This window comes from Tenrec ecaudatus, chromosome 15 (assembly GCF_050624435.1).
Source record: "Tenrec ecaudatus isolate mTenEca1 chromosome 15, mTenEca1.hap1, whole genome shotgun sequence".
Lineage (NCBI taxonomy): Eukaryota > Metazoa > Chordata > Mammalia > Afrosoricida > Tenrecidae > Tenrec > Tenrec ecaudatus.
In genome coordinates, this window is record NC_134544.1 from 107,267,671 (window position 1) to 107,289,418 (window position 21,748).

Consider the following 21,748-nt stretch of genomic DNA (forward strand, 5'->3'; position numbering starts at 1 on the left):
GCGGGGCCTGGAGATAATGAGGGCGACCTGGAGGGCGGGGCCTGGAGGTGAGGCTCAGGGCCTCGAGCGGCAATGGATTCATTCTCAGTGGTTTCCTCTTAGTCTGGAAACCCTGCTGAAACGTGTTCTCTTTGAGTGACCCTGCTTGCATTTGGAGCGCGAATGCGTGTGTTTTGTGAGTTTGAGCAGGGCTTTGTAGACCGTTGTCGGACATAAGGGCTAATGGTCGGATTGTGGGATTAGACTGACCTGGGTTGGGATAATTTCTTAATGTACGCTTAACTCATATATAAAACTCTCTCTTATATACATATGAGTTTATGAGGATTTGTTTCTCTAGTCTACCCAGACTAACACAGTGCTCTCCTGTCAGGTCTGAATCACTGACCTTATGCTCACAGATTGACACACTGCCAAGTCCTGCAACATCCCGAACATTGTGGCTCAGTCTGAGCCTATTGTTGTAGCCAATGTGTCCATTCATCTTCTTGGGGGTTTTCCTCTTTGAGTCGCTGTACAGCTTTTCCGTCCATGTTGTCCTTTTCCATGGACTTTCTCTCTCAAGAGCATGTCCAAAGTACATGAGACAAAGTCTTGCCATCCTTGAACCCAAAGGGAATCTGGCTGTATGTTTTCAAGATCGGTTTGTTCTTCTGGAAATCCATAGTACTAGCAGCACCCTTTACTAGTACCTTCATTCACCTGAGCATAACGAGCCCACTAAATTCAGTTTGAATCTCCATGCTTTCAGCCTTGATGGCTTATTTCTGAACCCTGACCTGCAATGTCAAAAATGTCATGTAAAGTTCTGAAGAATGTTGGTGAGTCTCTTCTGGATGGAAGAGGAGAGACTTACTCATTTAGCACTTTCTCTGGAGCTTACGTATCCTGGATTGCCTTTGACAGATATCGGAGTAGTAGCTAACACTGCATGAATCACATCTGGAAAAGAGAGGGCTGTGATTCAAGCCTGTGGGGTTTTAAAATTTCATTGTTGTCCCCATCCTAATCATGGTCCTTTGCTTCTTCCGGAAGTCAAACCTGAGGCCATGTTTAGTTAACCTGCCACCAGCCATGATTTTGTGAGCCCTCTCTCCCCATCAACACCTTTTTATTTTTCTTGTGAAGAGAGCAAAAGAGCTCTCTTCAAACAAGGAAAGGCTTTTACAAAAGATGCAGGCAAGATTCCAACTCTTTTTTAGTGGTATGTTATTGCTATTTATTTTGAACTGAGTTTTTAAATCACCATAGCTCAGGAAACCTCCACGCATCCTCCTTCCTTCCTCCCAGTTACTCTCACAACAGCAGTGAGGAAGAGCATTCATTCTCACCCCCAATATTTAAAAACAAAATAAAAAGTTTCAAAGTACTCAATCTTTTGTCTATTTGCCACAAAAGTAATAAAGATCAAACAATTGGAGTTTTCTTGGAAGTGTCAGGATCTTTTTGAATTTAAACTCTGAAAAAGTTCTTCACTGCAGTACTTTGTGAATCCTTACAATTATTATTGTCCATTCCAGGATTGCTTGGTTCCTGCAATAAACTGTTTGATTATTAACTCAAACTCCAGTTTGGTCTTTGGAAGGAGGAAGAGAAAAAGGAAATACTATGTACATTTCTTGAGAAATGATATTTGCAAACAATGCCAAATTTCCTTAAAAAAAAGAAAGAACGAGAGAGAGAAAAGGAACAATAACAATGGACTTGCCATCTCTGGGAAAAGTTATCTTTATGCCTTCAATAACTAATCTTTTGTGGCAAGATTCTATTTGTTGTAAATATAATAAATAGCTAGAGGGAATCTGACTACAGAGTAAGGACAATCATGAACATTGAACAATCTGTTTGAGCCCATTCCCCAACCTGCTTAACTTTGTGTAACAATGCAGATCCCACAGCTTGTCCAGCTTCCCCTTGGATATGGGATGTTGTCACAGAATATCAGAATACCTCATTTATGGCCTAGAATTATTCTGTATTTTCCTTCCTGAGACTCTGCCTCTGTTGAGCCCTTTCCTCAGAAAAATATCCCTTAACACCACATACATATCAGTTTTCACTAAACCTGGCCAGGCTAGCATGTCCACCTTCAGGTCACAGATCACATGGAAGAGAAGAACTTTGTTCAAGGAACCAAAAGTTACCATAGATACGTCACCAGACCAAATAAGACATTTAGAACCAAGAACTACAAAGACCCTATCTTGTAAAGAATCGTAACCCCACCCTAATTTGTATTCACTGACCATCCCTGTGAAATGTGTTAAACATTCATCATCCTATACATTGGCATGCCAATTTATTGGAATAGTTGCCTAAAACTGTAAACTTGGTCCACTGTCTTCTTCAGGAGCTTTCCTTGGGGAATCTTCCTGCTCAGTCCTTGCTCGCTCCAAGGAAAGCGGACCCCTGTCACTGTCATGCAGCTCCTGTCTTTGTTTCTCAGCAAGAGTCATGTTGGTAACATGTCACACATTTCTTTCTTTTTTTAATTGCTTTATCAGCGGCTCCTGCAACTCTTATCACAATCCATTCATACATCATATGTGTAAAGTACGTTTATACAGTCATTGTCCTCATCATTCTCAAAACACTTGCTCGCCTCTTAAGCCCCTGGCATCAGCTCCTCATTTTTCCCCTCCCTCCCCACCCCCTCCCTCATGAACCCTTGATAATTTATAAATTATTATTTTGTCCTATCTTTCCCTGTCCGACGTCTTCCTTCACCCACTTTTCTGTCGTCCATCCCCCAGGGAGGAGGTCACATGTAGATCCTTGTATTCGGCTCCCCCTTTCCTGCGTGCTTTTCACACATTTCTTTTTCCTGAGTGCTTTTCAACATAAAATTATAATTTATCTTCTAGACTCGCTATAAGTCAGAATCAGCTGTATGGCAGTGAACTCCATGTTGGTTTTATCCCAAAGAAGATGATGGGGTCATACTTTTGCTTTTCAGTGTCTGAGAAGACTAGGGACATCTGTACTTTATTCCATCGGATTCTAATATGCAAAGTACCTCATCCATTTCCAGGTGAAATTTCAAAGCATAGTGAGAAATGTTACATCATGAGCAGAGTTCTGTAGGATCCACTGACCTTGTCCAGAAGTCATGAATTTCCTGTGGAGAGTCTTCTGCCTAGTGGTCACTTCTCACTAGTCGTGTCAAGATTCCAAAAATAGGTTGACATAGGATTCCATTACTTGTCATCAGTGATTATGTTCCCTGTTCCCGGTTGTCCAAGATTTGGACCCAGGAGTGATGAATCCCTCACAGATCCTCTCCCTAATCTTCGCTGTGTCTGATGACTCCATGTTGCCAGAGCTGGAACTCCCAAAACCTGCAGAATAGATTTTAGTAGTTTGTGAGAAATATATTCTAGTAGAAGAAACCCCGCCCATCACTAAAGAACTGATGCTCAAGCTCCAGAATGCCCACCAAGCAGTTCTCGCTGCAGCTGAGCACAATGACCCCGAGGGCACAGCGGTCCATTACTGTGTGAGAGCAACAGTGAGAGGACTCAGTGCCGTCACAAACACAATGTCCCTGACGTAATGACAATGGGTATAGGCATCACATGGTTTTAGAAAACACAGGGACAAGACTTCTGGAGCCAGATCAATGGGGAGGCAGAGGACCATCCTGTCAACCTCTAAGGTTTCCGTTCCCTCCAAAATATTTGCTCCAATAATGACCTCTTCCTTAATATTCATAACAAAACCCCAAAGATATTGCAATTTTCATTAATTTATAGATTTTATTCATACACTAAATCACATGTGTGCAAGTATACCTTTTTATATATAAATGTTGTTTGCATCATTGATAGCTATGACATGTATTTAAGGATTTTATATCCTGGATTGGTGTATGGGTGTGATAATTAATTGCGCCAGCCTGGCCGATAAACACAAGTAGGATTAACTGAAGGGCAGAGGGATACATGTCTCGGTGAGCCTCACCTTGGTTGTTCTGTGCCTCAGTTTAAAGGGGTACACTACCTGTGGGATGCCTAGCCTGTGGACTGTGTCACTGTAAGTTGAGGTCCCTTTAAGCCCACACGATTGGAATGTTCATCTCTGGAGCTGGGGACCGACAGTTGATAACAGTTGGGGACCTGCCTTGCTGTTTGCTGCCTGGAGATATATATGGCCCAGCTCTCTCTACGGAAGGGGCCTGGCAACTGCCAGCTCTCAAGCGTTAAAGGACTGCTAGTGCCTCAGTGCTTTATAATTTAACTGTTAATTCCTTATATTATCTATCTGTATATAATTTAACGGTTCATTTCTTGTATTATATATCTATCTTTATAAATATATTTATATAAAATTACTAGCAATCTGGTTTGTCTCTCTAGAGAACCCTGTCCAACACAATGGGACTGAATGAAAATGAAAGCACCCAACTCATAGAGACCCTATAGACCCTGTGGATTGCCAAGACAGTAAATATTCCCCCATCGATAGTTTTATTGGCATATATTAGCATATCATACAACTCACTAGTTCAATCACATCAAGAAGTGTTGTATAATCATAACCACAATCAGTTTTAGATTATTTTCTTCAGTCTTGTATTCATTGTTATTAGTTACCCATGTCCCCCATCTTCCTTGCGATACCCCTAAGTAACTATTCATCTAGCTACTGCCTCTATAGACTGACCTATCATGGATTTCATATACAGAAAAACATTGAGACAAATAAACAAAATAAACTAACAAGAGTAATAAAGTAAAACATAGCCTCAATAGAAAAAAAGCAGAAAATATTAAAAACGAGAACAAACTTAAATGGATCCTAAGGGAGGTCAAATGATAGGGTGCTAAATCGGCTTTCCAATGCATTCTGCATGTTAGCCAGGCTATTCACCTCCCTGGTCCATGGTCAAGGATGATTCACCAGGGGCCCCAATCCATTTGCAGCTCCACACATAGACAAAGCCTCCACTGAATACCCTCCAGTCACAGTTGGGTGTGAATAGCCCGGTGATCAGTCAGAGGGCATTGCCAAGTCCATTGTGCCACATGAAGTTAGGTCAAAATGTAATCTCTTCTCTGAGACTATAAATCAGTGGTTCTCAACCTTCCTAATGCTGCGACCCTTTCATACAGTCCCTCATGTTGTGGTGACTCGTAACCATAAAATTATTTCCGTTGCTACTTCATCACTGTCATTTTGCTACTGTTATGAACCATCATGTCAATATCTGATATGAAGGATGTATTTTCATGGTTACAAATTGAACATTATTAAAGCATAGTGATTCACCACAAAAAAAGAGAAAGAAAATGAAAGCACAAGAGAACAAATTGTTGGACTTAACTGAGGAGCACTTTCTGGGCTATTTGTAGCAATAAACATCTGTATCAAGTTGAAATACAACTCGGAAGTTAATTACCACAGTTTCCAACTAATGGAACTAGAAAAAGGTGAGTATGCCATATCATAGTTTAGCAGGGCAGGAGGGCAGGCAGGAATGAATAAATATAAAAACTCAAATAATTACAATAGAAGGAACACAATTAGTGAGCCAATTAAACTAAAGCTGACTCTTTAAGAAGATGAAGTCAAGTGAAAAATGGCCAGTTTTCCTGATCATGGCAAGAGAAGGAGAACCGGAATCCGCCAGATCAGAAACCAGAGGAGACACCGCTCTTCAGGTTTGCTGGACATGTTTTATGAAGAACTCCATGCCCACAGTTTCAAAATATTGGAGTGGGGAAATTCCCTGGAAGGCAAGAGAACCAATAATGTTCCCACACAAGAAACAGGTAATAAAGTCGTCCACTATCATCATGTGTATCCACATCTTAAGGAGGAAGGAGAGAGGATGCATTGTGAGCTCTCATACCACAAAGGTAGTTGTATATGTAATATAAAGTTTATAAATTAAAAATGAATTTTTGAAGCAATTGATAATATGTAACAAAGAAATGCTTGATAAACAACCAGTTTAAGAGCTCTGTTTTCCTTTGAGGGTGCTTGTGTTTCTCTCAGTCTGAGGAAAAACTCTGGCCCATGTTCTCTACTCATCTGCTTCTAAATATCAGGGGACATGCAAATGCAGCTCTCTGTCTCCTGATAAACTGGCTACAGTTTATTCCACTTAAAATCTTTTATTGTTGTCAAATTTTTGAAATCATTTTATTAGGGGCTCATACAACTCTTTTCACAATCTCTACATACATCATTTGTGTCCAGCACAATCGTAAGTATGTTGCCATCATCATTCTCAAAACACTTGCTTTGTACTTGACCCCTTGGTATCAGTTCCTCATTTTTCCCCTCCCTCCCTGCTCCTTCTCCTCTGAACCCTTGATAATTTATAAATAATTATTGTTTTATCATATCTTACACCATATCCGACATCTCCCTCACCCAGTTCTCCACTGTCCGTCCTCCAGGGAGGAGGTTATATGTAGACTTTGTCATCTGTTCGCCCTTTCTCCCTCACCCTCCATCCACCCTCCTGATATCTCCACCCTCACCACTGATCCTGAGGGGTTCATTTGTCCTGGACTCCCTGTATTTCCAATTCCTATCTGTGCCAGTGTACATCTTCAGGTCCAGCCAGTTATGTAAGGTAGAACTGGGATCATGATAGTCGGGCGGGGGGGCGGAAGCATTTAAGAACTAGAGGAAGAATGTATGTTTCATCATTGCTACACTGCACTCTGATTGGCTCATCCCCTCCCCACAGTCCTTCTGCAAGGGGATGTTCAATTTCCCACAGATGGGCCCTGGGTGCCCACTCTGCACTGCCCCTCATTCACAATGCTATGATTTTTTTTTTTGTCTTTGATACCTGATCCCTTCGATGTCTTGTCATCTCACAGGCTGGTGTGCATTTACAATGTGGGCTTTGTTGTTTCTCAGTTAGATGGTCCCTTGTTTATCTTCAAGCCTTTAAGACCCCTGATGTTATATCATATGATAGCCAGGCACCATCAGCTTTGTTCACAACTTTTGCTTATGCACCCACTTTGCCCTCAGCGATTGAGTCGGGACAGGCCGGTGTGCTTCTTCCATGTGGGTTTTGTTGTCACTCAGCTACATGGCTGCTTGTTTATCTTCAGGTCTTTAAGACTTCAGGTGCTATATCTTTTGGTAGCCGGGCACCCTCAGCTTTCTTCACCACTTTTGCTTGTGCACCCATTGTCATCAGCGATTGTGCCAGGCAGGTGAGCATCTCAGACTGCCAAATTGTTAGAACAAACTGTTCTTTTGTTGAGGGAGTACTTGAGCAGGGGCCCACTGTACATCTGTTTCCTTAATACTAAACCTATAAATAAATCTACATAGATCTATTACCCCCCTTGTCATATGTAAATATATTTGCATCTTTATATGTCTGTCTTTCAATCTCGATGACTATCCTTTGCCTCCTAGTTCTTTCCTCTGTTTCTTTGTACTTTCCTCTTGTCCCACTGTCGTGTTCTGCCTTCATTTGAGTTTTAGGAATTCCTCTTAGTTACATTGCCCTTGATCCAGCCCTGACAGGCCTCCCACACCCTCTTGACACAGATTTTGGATCACTTGTTATTCCCTTGTTCCTGGGCTTTTTAAGACCCTCTGCCTTTCCCCCGCTCCCCCTACCCCAATGTCGCCCCAGAACTGTCATCCCGTTGTTCTCTCTTGTGGCTTGTTTATTCCACCGATCCCTTCCAGGTAGACATGCTATGTACTATCACAAGACGGAGTACCACGAAGCAACAAAAGAAATTAAAACAATAGTTACAACAACAACAACAACACACACGCATACACACATAAACATAGGACTAGTTCAGAGTCTGCTTGCTTTCCTTCCCGGGCGCTTTCTAGTCAAGTCTGATGGGGTGCCATGCCCTGGCACCGCCTCTATCCCTGGGTACTTCATTGCTCTGCTTCCCCCGCTGCTCTGCTGCATGGCCCAGGGGCTGGCTTTGACATGGTGAGCTGATGGTGGGCACAATTCCTGCTGTGTGTCTCTAGTGTTGTTCTCTATGGTGCTATGGGTCAATGAGGAATGCTGTGTCGCCTGGTTGGGCCAGACCCAGTGGTCATCTCTGTGCAGTGCTTTTATGAGCAGGAACATTGTCTTCAGGGCTTGGTGAGCCACGATGTGCGTCACTCTTTTCTTGTTTTTCCCCTAGGCCCCCTCGTTGGCTCCTGTGTGCTCTGACCAGACCAGTCCCTCTCCCCTCTTTTTGAGCTGTACCATCAGTGCTGTCCTCTGAAGTGAATTCTTCTTTGGGGGAGGGTAATGCTGTACACTTAGTTGCTAATGGGGCCGGCCCCTCAGGTCTCTCTATCATTTCCCTGCTTCACGTCAGTGTGTTGCGTTCTTGTTTTGGAGCTCCAGGTTGAAGTCTTGTCTCTCTTTCCCTCTGGAAACACAATCAACACCCTCCTCCTGTGAGGGTTAGTGCCCTGTTCCCCCAGGAAATCTGTCTTATTTTAATTTCATGGTTATACCTCTGTTATCTCATAATTCAAAAGTTGTTTGTGAAAATAGGAAACATTCTCACATGCAGAAAAAGAGACTGTCCCTATGCCAGGTGTTCTAAGCATCAAAGTTCTAGAAGCTCAAGAACAGAGTTTACATTAAGATTCAGGCAACTGAAGTCCATTGAAAGGGATAATTGTGAAGTGTGCACTCATAACTGAATGGTTGGTGGTTTGAACCCACCCAGTGATGCCTTAGGACACAGGGCTCATGATCTGCTCCTTGCTGTTGTTAGGTGCCATTGAATTGCCTTGGGCCCATAGGGATTGTATGCATAATCGAACCAAACTCTGCATGGTCCTGCACCATCCTCACAATTATTTCCGTGCCTGAGCCCATTGATGGAGCCACTGTGTCAATCAGCCTGTTAGAGAGCCTTCTTCTTTTTCACCACTCCACAGCTTTATCGAACATGAGGTCCTTCTCCAGGGCCTTGCCTCTCCTGAAAATATGTTCAAAATATATAAAACAAAGCCTTGCTTTCTTGCTTTGAAGGAGAACTCTGGATTTACGTCTTCCAATACAGATCTGTTTGTCCTTTAAGCCGTCCATGGTAATCATAATATTCTTCCCCAGCACCACAATTAAAATGCATTTATTGAAATACATGGGCATGTTATCAGCAGCAACACAACTCACTTTTAAATAAACATGACTGCTGAAGGGGTCTCTGGGGGCCTGTACATAAAACATCAGGGTGCAATTATCCTTCCCCCCCCTCCATATTGTAACAACATATTTCCATCTGTTAAATGGAGCCTGAACCATCCCAGCTCACAGAAATGCTAATAGAAGAGCATCTAAAGAATTCACGAGTGAAGGACAGATCTGGGAATCTCACTAGATGTATTATAAAGGGTTCTCTAGAGAAACAAAACCAGGACATTTATGATTGTTTTATAGATAGCTACAGCAGGAAGGACGATAACAGCTAATTAGTCCACACTGCAGTACAGAGGGCTCAGTTCAATTCACTTCTATGGAAGTTATTATGCTAGAAGTCCTGCTTCAACTCATGAGGGCGGCTGGATGAAGGAAGCAGACAGCTGAGTCTTGCCTATGGCAATGTAGGTAGTCAGGCCACAGGCAGCAAACAGCAGGTGGGGTCACCAGCAGCTCAGGAGCTTAGCGAAGAAGTCCTGCATGGGATATCGAACTCAAGCAATGCAAGAGACAGGATCTGACAGCCTCAAGCTCAAGCCATGTGTACACCAGCAGCATGGCAAAGCAGGTCTCGAAGGAACCTCAAGTTCTAGCAACATGATCCATGGGTTGCATTCCCACAAGTATTGTACCTCACAAGTTGAGGCAGAGAACTAGCTAAAGCTGTTGCACACTGGTCTGATCACCAGAGAGCAGTGGAGGGGGGGGGCGGCGGCGGCGTGAGGCTTGTTTAGCCTACTGTCAAATCAAGTGACATCATTAATCCTATGTGTTCCCATTTACTAGGTTGGCGCATTAAGCCTACCTGTCACCCCAGATCTGGTCCAACTCGTGCGTCTGCAGCTGGGACAGGAGGCCTCAGGACAAGGGAGAATCCAGTGAACCATTGGGTAGGGTGAGGTATTTCCAGAACTTTGTCTCTGAATCCCTGAGCTACTTGCACTTGTGTGCTGCCACCAAGAAAAAAAGTGACACAAACATATTCCATGCTCTTGTGAATAAAGTCCAACAGTCCCATATATATTACAACGGCTTATAAAGAGCATGAATATAAATAAATATATTATGAGGCTTCACCTGATAGAGTAAGAGGAGATGAGTGTCAGTGGCATCTCGGCTCCTCTAGGAGTTGAATGTTGGCTGAACCCTCAGGAGAACACAATTCTCCACCTGTGTTTTCCATTCACCAAGCCCGGGGTCCTCTTCATCTGGGCCAAACTGGATGCTAAATGAATTGCTCAAAGAGGTAGAAAAATCCAAGGGAGTGGAAGCTTTAGGAATAAGGTCCATGATGCCCAACTCCCAGGGCTTTACAGCTTATAAAACATCTATCGTTTCCATTTTTCCATGATGTCATGGTACATTGAACATATATTCCAAAGTTTGAGGATCATTGAAATCTATCGATCACGCTGCATTTAAGACGAGGCGCGATTCAACGTCTGCTAAATATCAGAATACCTGAGTATTTCCAACAGGGAAAAAGATCACTTCCCCTGAAGTAACTGTACTGCTGCAGAGATTTAAAACTTACTGTGGAGTACAAAGTATTCACATCACTCTAAAGCAATTGAATGATTTAGAAGGTTTCCATTAATAAGTTGTGGGGATAGTTGTTCAGCCCTGCTCATACTTTTTCTCTGCACACAGTTGGATATCTACAGCAACCTCTTGGACTTGAAGACTCTTTCCTCATAGGTCAGATGTGAAGAACATAAACTTTCCCCAGCACTCAAATAATGACAACTTGAAGAAACAATTTTATTAACTTTTTCTTCAAATGGGTGTTGCATAAATCATGTTTTTTTTTCTGTCTTTCCTGGGTTATTTTCAGTGGATTTTGGACATGTAGAGGTAAATTAGGTAAGGCTGCATTAAGGGAAATTATATTAGCAATTTGAGGCAGTAGAATTCCTTTCTGAACGATGTCAGATTACAGTATTCATAAGGGGTAAGACGACTGTGCAGAGATGAACTCTTTGCACCAGGAGGCAGAAGAAGCTATCATGGCTATCTGCTCCTATGAACATACACATCCTTGGAAATCCAAAGGGCATTTCAACATGGCTCTACAGAGACACTATGCATCAAAATCAACTCCATAGCAGTGGTTGATTTTAGGGGCTTAGCCAGGAGGCCAATTCTACTGAAAAATAAACTGAACATTCCATACCCAGGTTATGTGACACTGAATCTTGAGATTGTGGCTGAGATCATGCCAAATAAATAAATAAATGCCTCTATGTCCCTACTCCCAGTGAAATATTGAGGATTTGGGTTACTCCACTAAGCTTCAGTCTGAAAAGACATACATTGAGACGAACAGAAATGACACAAAGTATTAATTTTCCAGAGACTCACCTGATTTAATTAATTGTCTAATCACCTTCTTGAACCAGAGAAAGCTTTCCCTGACAACCAAAATTTACAAGAAACACCTGTGTTAACTGGGTTCATGCTTGAAGCCATCTCTGGACTTCTTGCTTCATCATTGAACAGTGTTTTCAGCACCTCCACTAGACTCACACACTCCTATGTGGATCAAAGGGTCATAGGTCAATGCCATCCTGCTATTAGATATTACTGCCCTTGAAGGACCCAGACTCTTGGTCATAATCTGGATCCCAGAGAGTACCATATTTAAGGAATTGCACCATGTCAATCCTGAGATTAACTCTTCCCAAGCAGGTCATGCTTCCGGCATTCATTAATGAATGCTGCAGGAAGGGTCAAGGGAAGGTGGAAAGAGCGCACGAGTCTCTGTACCAGAAAGAACTAGTCTATGTTCCACCATTCCAGGAGGCAGCATGTGAGCAAGAATCAATGGTGCTGAAGGAGGAAGTTGAAACTGCACTGCAAGCATAGCAAAACCAAAGCTCCCGGAATTAGCGGAGCACCCAATCGAAATGCTTCCGGAGAAGTACTAAAGGACAATGTCAAGGCATTTGACTGAGTGCACCATAGTAAACTGTGTTTACCTTGAGAAGAGTGGTGTGTTAGTCTGGGTAGACTAGAGAAACAAATTCATAGACTCATGTGCATTAGAAAAAAAGTTTTAAACAAAACAAAGAGGTTTATACAAAAGAGAAGTTAAATATTGAAGAAACATCCCAGCCCAGTCCAGATCAAGTTCATAAATCTGATATTAGCCCATATGGACAATGCCAATCTATAGAGTCCTCTTCTGATTCACGAAACACATGCAATGATGCCAGATGTGGGAAGATCACAGACCAGTGGGTTGGAAGGTTTCTGGATCCAGTGTAAGAATCTCAGTGCTGGCAGGGGTCTCTACATGTCTTTTCTGGCTCCAGAGGTCTGGTTACATCAGGATAGGCCCATGTGGCTTCTCCAGTTCGCAGGGTGTAGCACCATGCGTCTTCTCAGTAGAGTCTCCAAAGGAGTGAGTAGTGAGAGAGAATCTCTCCCACGTCCAAGTAGGAGATTAAGGAATTCCCAGAATTCTTAGGAGAAAGCCATGCCCATACAGGGGCCTCATTAGCTATGACCCGATTGACAGACTAGACCCCACCCCTTCACTCTTAATCCTCTCAAGCCCCAAATTGACAACAGATTATGTAGCTACCACAAATGGGAATTCCAGAGCAATTCGTTGTGCTCATAAGGAATTTTCACATGGACCAAGAGGCAACTGTCTGAATAGAACACGGGAGTGATTAGAACAAGGGATTTAAAACCTGTGTGGCTTAAAATCAGGAAAGATGTGTATTAGGGTTGTATCCTTTCACCATACTTGTTCAATCTACATGATGAGCAAATCATCAGAGAGCTGGTTGATATGAAGAAGTATGTGGTAACGACATTGGAGAAAGGCTTATTACCAACCTTCAGTTTGCAGCTGACACAAACTTGCCTGATGAAAGTCACGAGGGTTGAAGCACTTGCTGATGAAGAGCAAGGATTTCAGCCTTCAGTATGCATTACAACTCGATGTCAGGAAGACCACAATGCTCACAACTGGGATAATAGGTAACATCATGATAAATTGAGGAAAGGTTGAAGTTGTCTTATTTGGATTCACAATCAATGCTCATGGAAGCAACAGTTAAGAGATCAAAACATGTATCGCATTAGATAAATCTGCTGCACAAGAACTTTTTAGAGTATTACAGAGAAGTGCTGTTCCTTTGAGGACTAAGGTGCTCCTGACCTAACCCATTCTCCATTGCATCATATGCATGTGAAAGTTGGACATTGATGAAGGAAGACTAAGAATCAATGCATTTGAATTGTGGTGCTGAAGAGAAATACTGTAAACTATTATAGACTGCTAAAAGGACAAACAGATCTGTATTGGAGAAGTAAGGCCAGAGCACTCCTTAGAAGTAAGGATGGCAAGACTTCGTCTTTGGAAATATTGTCAGGAGAGACCAGTCCCTGGAGAAGGCATTGTGTTTGATAAAGCTGAGGAGTGGCAAAAATAGGAAGCTTTATTTTGTTTTCCTTTAAAAAGCATCATTTTATTGGAGGCTCTTACAGCTCTTACAGCATTCCATACATCAATTGTATCAAGCATATTTGTACATATGTTGCCATCATCTTTTCCAAGACCTCTTCCACTTGAGTCCCTGGTATAATTTTCTCCTTTTTTCCCTCCCTTCTCCATCCTCCCTTCCTCATGAATCATTTATCAATTATTTTTGTTATTATTTTGTATCATACAATGTCCATTGTGTCTCTTCACCCACATTTCTGTTATACGCCCCCTTAGAAGGGGGTGCTATATATCCAACCTTGTGATGAGTTCCCCCTTTCCCTCCCCCTCTCGGGCCATTCCCCTACTCTCATGAGGTAGCTACTGTTCCTGAGGGGTTTATCTGTCCTTAATTCCATGTCCCCTGAGCTCTTATCTGTACCAATGTGTGTTCTCTGGTCTCCCCAGATTCGTAAGGTAGAAGTGGGTCATGGTAGTCCGGGGGAAGGAAGCATTAAGGAACTAGAGGAATGCTGTGTGATTCATCTGTGATATACTACACTTGGAATCATCCCTTCCTTATAACCCTTCTGTGGGGAGATATGCAATTGAGATCCAATTGTCTACAGATGGGCTTTGGGTCTCCACTCCACCCCCCTTGTTTGCATCGATATAGTTGTTTGTTTTAATCTTTTGATACCTGATACTTCTTCCCATCGACATCTTGTGAGCACATAGGCTGGTGTGCTTCTTCCATGTGCGCTTATTTGCTTCTCAGCTAGATGGCTGCTTGTTTGACTTTAAGCTTTTAAGACCCCAAATGTTATATCTTTTGATAGCTGGGCACCATCCGCTATCTCCACCACATTTACTTATGCACCCATTTTGTCTTCAGCAATCGTGTTGGGAAGGTGAGTATCAGAGTACCAGGTTATCAGAACAAAGTGTTCTTGTGTTAAGGGAGGCCTTGAGTAGAGGCCCAAAGTCTGTCTGATACCTTAATATTTAACATATAAATACATGTACATTGGTCTCTATCCCTTTCATTAAACATTAATATATTTACCTATATACATGCCTATAGTGATACTTCTATAAATAGCTTTTGCCTCCAATTTCTTTCCTTTACTTCCTTTCACTTTCCTCCTATCCCACTATCACGCTCACGTACCATTTGCCTCTCAGTAATTCCTCTTGGATACATTGCACTTACCAGGCATTATACACCCTCCTGTTCCCTGATCTGTGAGTTTGTTGGCTCCCCATTCCCTCTCTCCACCACCTCCTCTCCCCTGTCCCCCCACACAGCTCCCACTGCTGGTTACATTGTTTTCTCTTTGGGATTGTTCATCCTGCTTACCTAATATAGATAGACATAGGAAAAAAGAAAAACAAAAATGAACAAAACAAAACGAATACTTACCTGGCAGGGAAGATACCATGATCACGAAGGTGGTTTTCCCAGGGCGAAGCTTATCCATTGCATTCCGGATGTGCTGACCCCTGTGATTTCCCCAAATGTGGGAAACTAGACTGCATAATTTGTGGTAGTGGGGGACTTCAGATCAGGTCTGATGAGGTGCCAATCCCTGTCCCCCAAGTCAGAAGTCTATTTTCAGGATTTCTTGGAGACTTGGTTACTTTGCTGCCCTGTTGCACTTCCTTTGAGTTTCACCCCGTAGTGCCTGGGACAAACTGGGCACACTTTCTTCACAGTGTCTCCAGTGCTGTCCCCAGTAGCATTAGGAGTCAGTGAAGGAAGCCCCTGTCTCCTGGTGGGGCCAGCCATATGGTCCTCTGTGTGGATTGACTGCTCCAAGCAGGGATGTCGTCCCCAGGGCTTGGTGGGCCATGATGAAATTCTCTCTCTCGCTCTCATTCTCGCTTGATCTCTCCCTCAGAGTTTGGGTCTGGACCTCATTGTGTGGGTCTGGACAGATCGGCAAAGAGGAAGGTTCTTGAGAAGATTGATTTACACAATGGCTCCATCAGTGGGCTCAACCATGGCAATAATTATGATGACGGCACGGGACCGGGCAGTGTTTGGTTCAATTGTACATTGGCTATGGGCCAGAAGCAATTCGATGACACCTAACAACACAGAGCAGATCATGAATCCTGTGTCCTAAGACATCACTGGGTGGGTTTAAACCACCAACTTTTCACACATAAGTGTACACTTCCTCACTTTCAGTCTGTAGAAACCTCAGTGGCCCTGAGTCTGATTGTAAAATCTATCCTTGAGCTTTATCAGAACTCTGATGCTGGGGGCACCTGTCCGGGTCTTTTCCCCTCCATAAGGCACAGGCGCTTTTACTGCAGGTGAGAATATTTCCTACTTTTACAATACCACTTTTGAATTTGGAAACACCAGGGAAGACTACAAAACCAGTAAATAAAAATGGAGAGATTATCTAGGAAACAGTGAGACAGAGCAGAATCCTCAAACTGAAACCATCTACAACTGCTCCTTGGCCTGATCCTGTGCTCTTTGGGTCCTGAGCGCCCCCTGGAGACCAGTCTCCTCCCTGCAGGGTAGGTTTGTGTCTGGGCTCTCACTGACTTCCCACATTGTGTCGCTTGCATTAATGCATGATCATTTCCTCGACATTCAGGCTCTTTCTAATCATCTGCAGAAAGAGAGTGTTCTTAGAGTTGTCTCTGGAGATGGTGAATTGACGCTTTGCTGAGTCTGTGTATAATGTAGTCCCACCAGAATAACTAATGTAGACAACCCACTGCAGGCCCTTCACTGGAGCCTGATCGGACCAATGAATGTCATAACTATTGAAGGTGAATCCAGACGCTGCACAGGAGAGTCTCCGAGACACCCCCCCTCCACCTCGACTTTCTCAGATCGCCCCCAGATGGTGCTCACACTGGACACCTGCAAACAGAGAGACACCATGCATGATTAGAGGACACATACACAAACAAATGTACTCGATATTAAACACACAGCAAGGGTCTACAATGATTGCCATGTAAAATGGACAAAGGTTGGTGCAAAAGTAGCTTGGTGTATTTGTATTATTAATAGTTATGACATGTATTGATTGAACTTTATATCCTGGATGGCTGTATTGGACTGAAACTGTGGGGTTCAACCGAAGAGAACCTTGTGGGCTATTTGTAGCAACAACCCACTGTATAGTGTCGAAATCAAACTGACATTAATGACCTCATTTTCCATCTAATGGGATTAGAGAAAGATGAGTGTGCCACCGCCCAGGTTTACAGCGGAAGGGGTAGGGGTGCCAGGAACTAATTAATATAAGATCTCAAGTAAATGAAATAGAACGAACACCATCAGTAAGTCAATTAAACAAAAACTGACTCTTTGAGAAGATGACCTCGAGTGATAAATATCCAGTTTTCATGATCATGACAGGAAAAAGAGGATCCAATTCTCCCAGATCAGAAACTAGATAGGAGACACCATTCTATATGCTTTATGAACAACCTCATGCCCACAGCTGTATATATCACAAAAATGGAGGGATTTCTTGGATGGCAAGAAAACCAATAATGTTCCTACGCAAGAAACAAACGATGGAGCCGGTCACCATCATCATGGGTATCTACATCTTAAGAGGGACGAGAGGCTTTTTGCTGGATCTAACTTCTGCATCTAACTTGCCAACTTTGCTTCTTTGGACTTAAGCCAATGGCCTGCCATCTGACCTGCCCATTTTGGACTTATTTTCCTGTCTACTCACAAGCCTGACCTGCCAACCTACCATTTACCCATCTCCACAGTCTGTGGAGTTCCTGCGCAGGATGGGTTCGTTAGCCCATGAAGTGTAACTTCATGTAGTTTAGTGGCAGTGTAATTTAGAGTCACAATGGGGAACTATGATTTTGGTTTGTGATCATTAAGACTCCTTTAACCTGTGAACACGTTTTTTTTTTAGAGTATTGACTGCATAGCAGAGTGGGTGAGTTTGATCATAAGCATAAATAGATAGTTTATTTTATTTATTTGTTTAAAAAATTATTTGACTGGGGGACTTTTACAGCTTTTATAACATTCCATACACCAATTGCATCAAGCATATTTGTACATATGTTGCCATCATCATTTCCAAAACATTTTCTCCTTGAACTCTTGGTATCAGCTCCTCTTTTTCCCCTCCCCCCCGACCATCCCATCCTCTTGAATTCTTGATCAATTATATATTGCTTTTATTATTTTATATCTTACACTGTCTCTTGTCTCCCTTCACCAACATTTCTGTTATGTATCTCCTTCGGGGGTTGTGGAGAGCTATACAGCCAACCTTGTGATGGGTTCCTCCTTTCTCTCCCTCCCTCCTCCCCAACTATTCCCCTCTCCTCATATTGCTACTCCCATTGCTGTTTCTAAGGGGTTTATCTGTCCTGAATTCCCTGTGTCAAGAGCTCTTATCTGTAGCAATGTGTGTTCTCCAGTCTAGCTAGATTTGTTAGATAGAACTGGGGTCATAAAAAAAATTTTTAAAAAGAGGGACGAGAGAGGATTCATTGTGAGCTCTCACACAACAAAGGTTGGTGTGTGTAATTTAAAGCTTATAAAGTGAAAACTACTTACAAACTCATATATAACAATAAAGAACATGTCTTAGAGCTCTATTTTCCCTTGAGAGTGCTTGTGCTTCTCTGAGTCTGAGGAAGAACTCTTGCCCATATTCTCTACTCATCTGCTTCTAAATATCAGAGGACATGCAAATGCAGCTCTCTGCCACTGATAAACCAGTCAGAGCCCTTGATGTGGGAGATCTCAGATGACAGTCCCAGTCTCTGGGGTCTCTGGTGTTACCATTTCTGCCCAGAAGCTTGTCCACAAGACCCATAATGAATTTTACACCAAACTTGGCATTCATTCTGGCCATTTTTCATGGTAATTGTTGTACACCCTGCTGCTGTGTGTATAATTGTGAGTGCATTTGTTTGTATGTGTGCCATCTAATCACGGTGCCTCTGTGTTTGCAGGTGTCCAGTGTGAGGTGAAGCTAGTGGAGTCTGCGGGTGACCCGAGAAAGCCTGGGGGGTGGTCTTCATGAAGTATTCAGTGATTTCTTCATGAAAGCGAGAATCGAACAGGGCCAAGTTTTAAGAACTAACTATTCTTGAATTGGGGCTAAAACTAAGTAGGAACCCAAAAATCCATATGCTAGCCCAGGGGTCCTCAAACATTTTAAACAGAGGGCCAGTTTAAGGTCCCTCAGACCGGTTGGAGAGCTGGACTATAGGGTTTTTTTTAAAACCAACTATGAACAAATTCCTATGCACACTGCACATATCTTATTTTGAAGTAATACAAATGGGGCTAAAACACCCGGTGGGCTGGATAAATGTCCTTGGCGGGCTGCATGTTCCCCATGGGCCGTAGTTTCAGGACGTCTGTCAGCTATCCCATGGGTTTAATAACTCTGATTTACGTTTGCGGTCATGTTATGATAAAACCAAAACCCCAAACAAACAATAACAACAAAAACACACAAAGAGCAGAAAGACAAAAAAGCAAAGAAACAAAAAAGAAAATCATTGTCAATCTTCCTCTAGGGTATAAGGCAATTGCACTGATAAAATCAATAATTTATTCAATGGCAGATGTTTTTCCCCAATCTGTGGGCTCTCATTTTGCTCTCCTGATAAAATAATTTTTTTAATTAAAATATAATTTTTGTTATTGTTTTTGCAATACATAATTTTGTTGAATACTGCCCAAAATTTTACAAACTTTTAATCCTCATTGTATACATTAATGAAATGAATTTCAGAGCAGTTAAGTATCTTGCATATGCTTACATAACGTATAAATAGCGTGTATGAGATTGAAAACTAATGCATTCTGATTCTAAAAATGATTCTCCTAACTTCCAAGTCCACATAACTAAGTTGTTAAGGTACTCCTGTCAAAATTTCTTTCTTTATTTATTTTTATAAATTATTGTTCTTACAGCTCTTCTAACTGTAAGAACAGTTGATGTATGGAATGTCAGAAGAGTTCTTACAGCTTTTCTAACATTCCATACATCAATTGTATCAAGCATATTTGTGCATATGTTGTCATTGTTTCCCAAACGTTTTCTACTCAAGCTCTTCTTATAAAACCCTCTTTTTCCCCCTCTCTCCCTCTTGTATCCTTTGATCAATTATATTTTGTTATTGTTATTTTGTATCTTACACTGTTCGTTGTCTCCCTTCACCCACATTTCTGTTATCATCCCCTTTGGAGGTGGGACGGCTATATATCCAGCCATATGATAGGTCCCCCGTTTTTAACCCTTTGCCCTACCTGACCATCCACCTAGCCTCATTATATCACTACTCTCATTATTGTTCCTGAGGGATTTATCTTTCCCTGAAGTCCATGCGTCGAGCGCTCTTAGCTGTACCAATATGTGTTTTCTGGTCTATCCAGATTTGTAAGGTAGAACTGGGTTATGGTTTTGTGGGTAAGGAGGGAGTATTCAAGAACTAGATGAATGATGTGTGATTCGTCGGTGCTATACTGCACCTGGGTTGAATCATCCCTTCCTTATACATCTTCTGGGGGTGGGGGTGGTATCCAATTATCTACACATGGGATTTGGGTCCCACTCCAACCCCCCTCTCTCAAATCAATATAGTTTTTTGTTTTGTATCTTTTGAGACCTGATGGCTGATCCCATCAACACCTCATGATTACACAGGCTGGTGTGTTTCTTCCATGTGGGTTCATTTGTTTCCCTGCAAATGATGACTGCATGTTTGACTTGAAGCCTTTAAGACTTCGACGTTATATGAACCATCCGCTTTCTTCACCACATTTGCTTATGCACCCATTTTGTCTTCAGCAATTGTGTCGGGAAGGTGAGTATCAAAGAGAGCCACGTAATCATAACAAAGTGTTCTTGTGTTAAGGGAGGCCTTGAGCGAGGCCCAAATTCCATCTGCTATCTTACACCTTTGAATATAAATATATGAACATTGGCCTCTATCCCTTTCATTATAAATTAATATATTTACATATATACAGACCTATAGCTATAAATAGCCTTTGCCTCCTATTTCTTCCCTCTATTTCCTTTCACCTTCCTTCTATCCCACTCTCATGCTCCCCTTCCATTTGGCTCTCAGTATTTCCTCTTGGATACATTGCTCTTCATAAAACCCTACTCGGGATTATACACCCTCCTCACCATCAATTTTAGATCTCTTGTTTTTCCCTTTGTCTAGGAGTTTGTTGGCTCCCCGCTCTCTCTCCCCACCCCACCTTCTTCCATGTCCCCCCTGAACTACCGATCCTGTAGTTTCTCCTTCGGATTGCTCATCCTGCCTATGTTATATAGACAGACAGAGGGTGGAAGAAAAACCAAAACATAATAAAACAAAAACAAAGCAACAACAACAAAATAATAGCTAGTTCCAGGTCTGTCTGCTGACCCTTATGTATTTTTTCTGATCAAGTCTGATGAGGTGACAAGCCCTGAACTCCAGGCCAGAATTCTATTTTCAGGATTCTTTGATGACGTGGTTACTTTGTTCCTCTCACTGCCCAGGTGCACTCCCTTTGCCTTTCACCCCACTGTGCATGGGGCATATCAGGTACACTTTCCTGCACAATGTCTCCAGTGCTGTCCTCTGTAGTGCTATGAGTCAGTGATAAAATGTCTTGTCCTGATGTGGGGCTGGCCCTACAGTGATCTCTATGCTCTGAGCATGATGTAGTCCCTGGGGCTTGATGTGTCATGATGAATTCTTTCTCTCTCTCTTCCCCTCTTTGTTCGCTCCTGTGTGGTCTGGACAGAGCCACCTCTCTCCCCGGGCTGTATCTTCAGTGTTGTCCTCTGTATTGCCTTCTGGGGAGACGGTCAACATAGATCGACTTGGGTTGTTCTTACAGCTCTTATAACAATCCATACATCAATTGTATCAAGCTATTTGTACATACATTGCCATCATTATTTACTAAACATTTAGTTTTTATTGAGCCCTTAATATCAGTTCCTCTATTTCCCTCCCTCCCCGAACACCCGCGTGACTCTTTGATAAATTATGTATTATTATTTTCTTATCTTACACCGACCATGTCTCACTTCCCACAGTTTCTGTTGTTTGTCCTAGAGGGGGTGTGTGTGGTTTATGTGTCAATCATTGTAATCAGTTCCCTCTTCTTCCCCTCCTCTTCCCACCCT

General features: G+C 42.5%; 1 pseudogene; it reads left to right on the forward strand.

Annotated features, from left to right (window-relative positions):
• Positions 1 to 15,001: 15,001 nt before the first annotated feature.
• On the forward strand, positions 15,002 to 15,179 carry LOC142428209 (U1 spliceosomal RNA; annotated as a pseudogene).
• Positions 15,180 to 21,748: the final 6,569 nt, after the last annotated feature.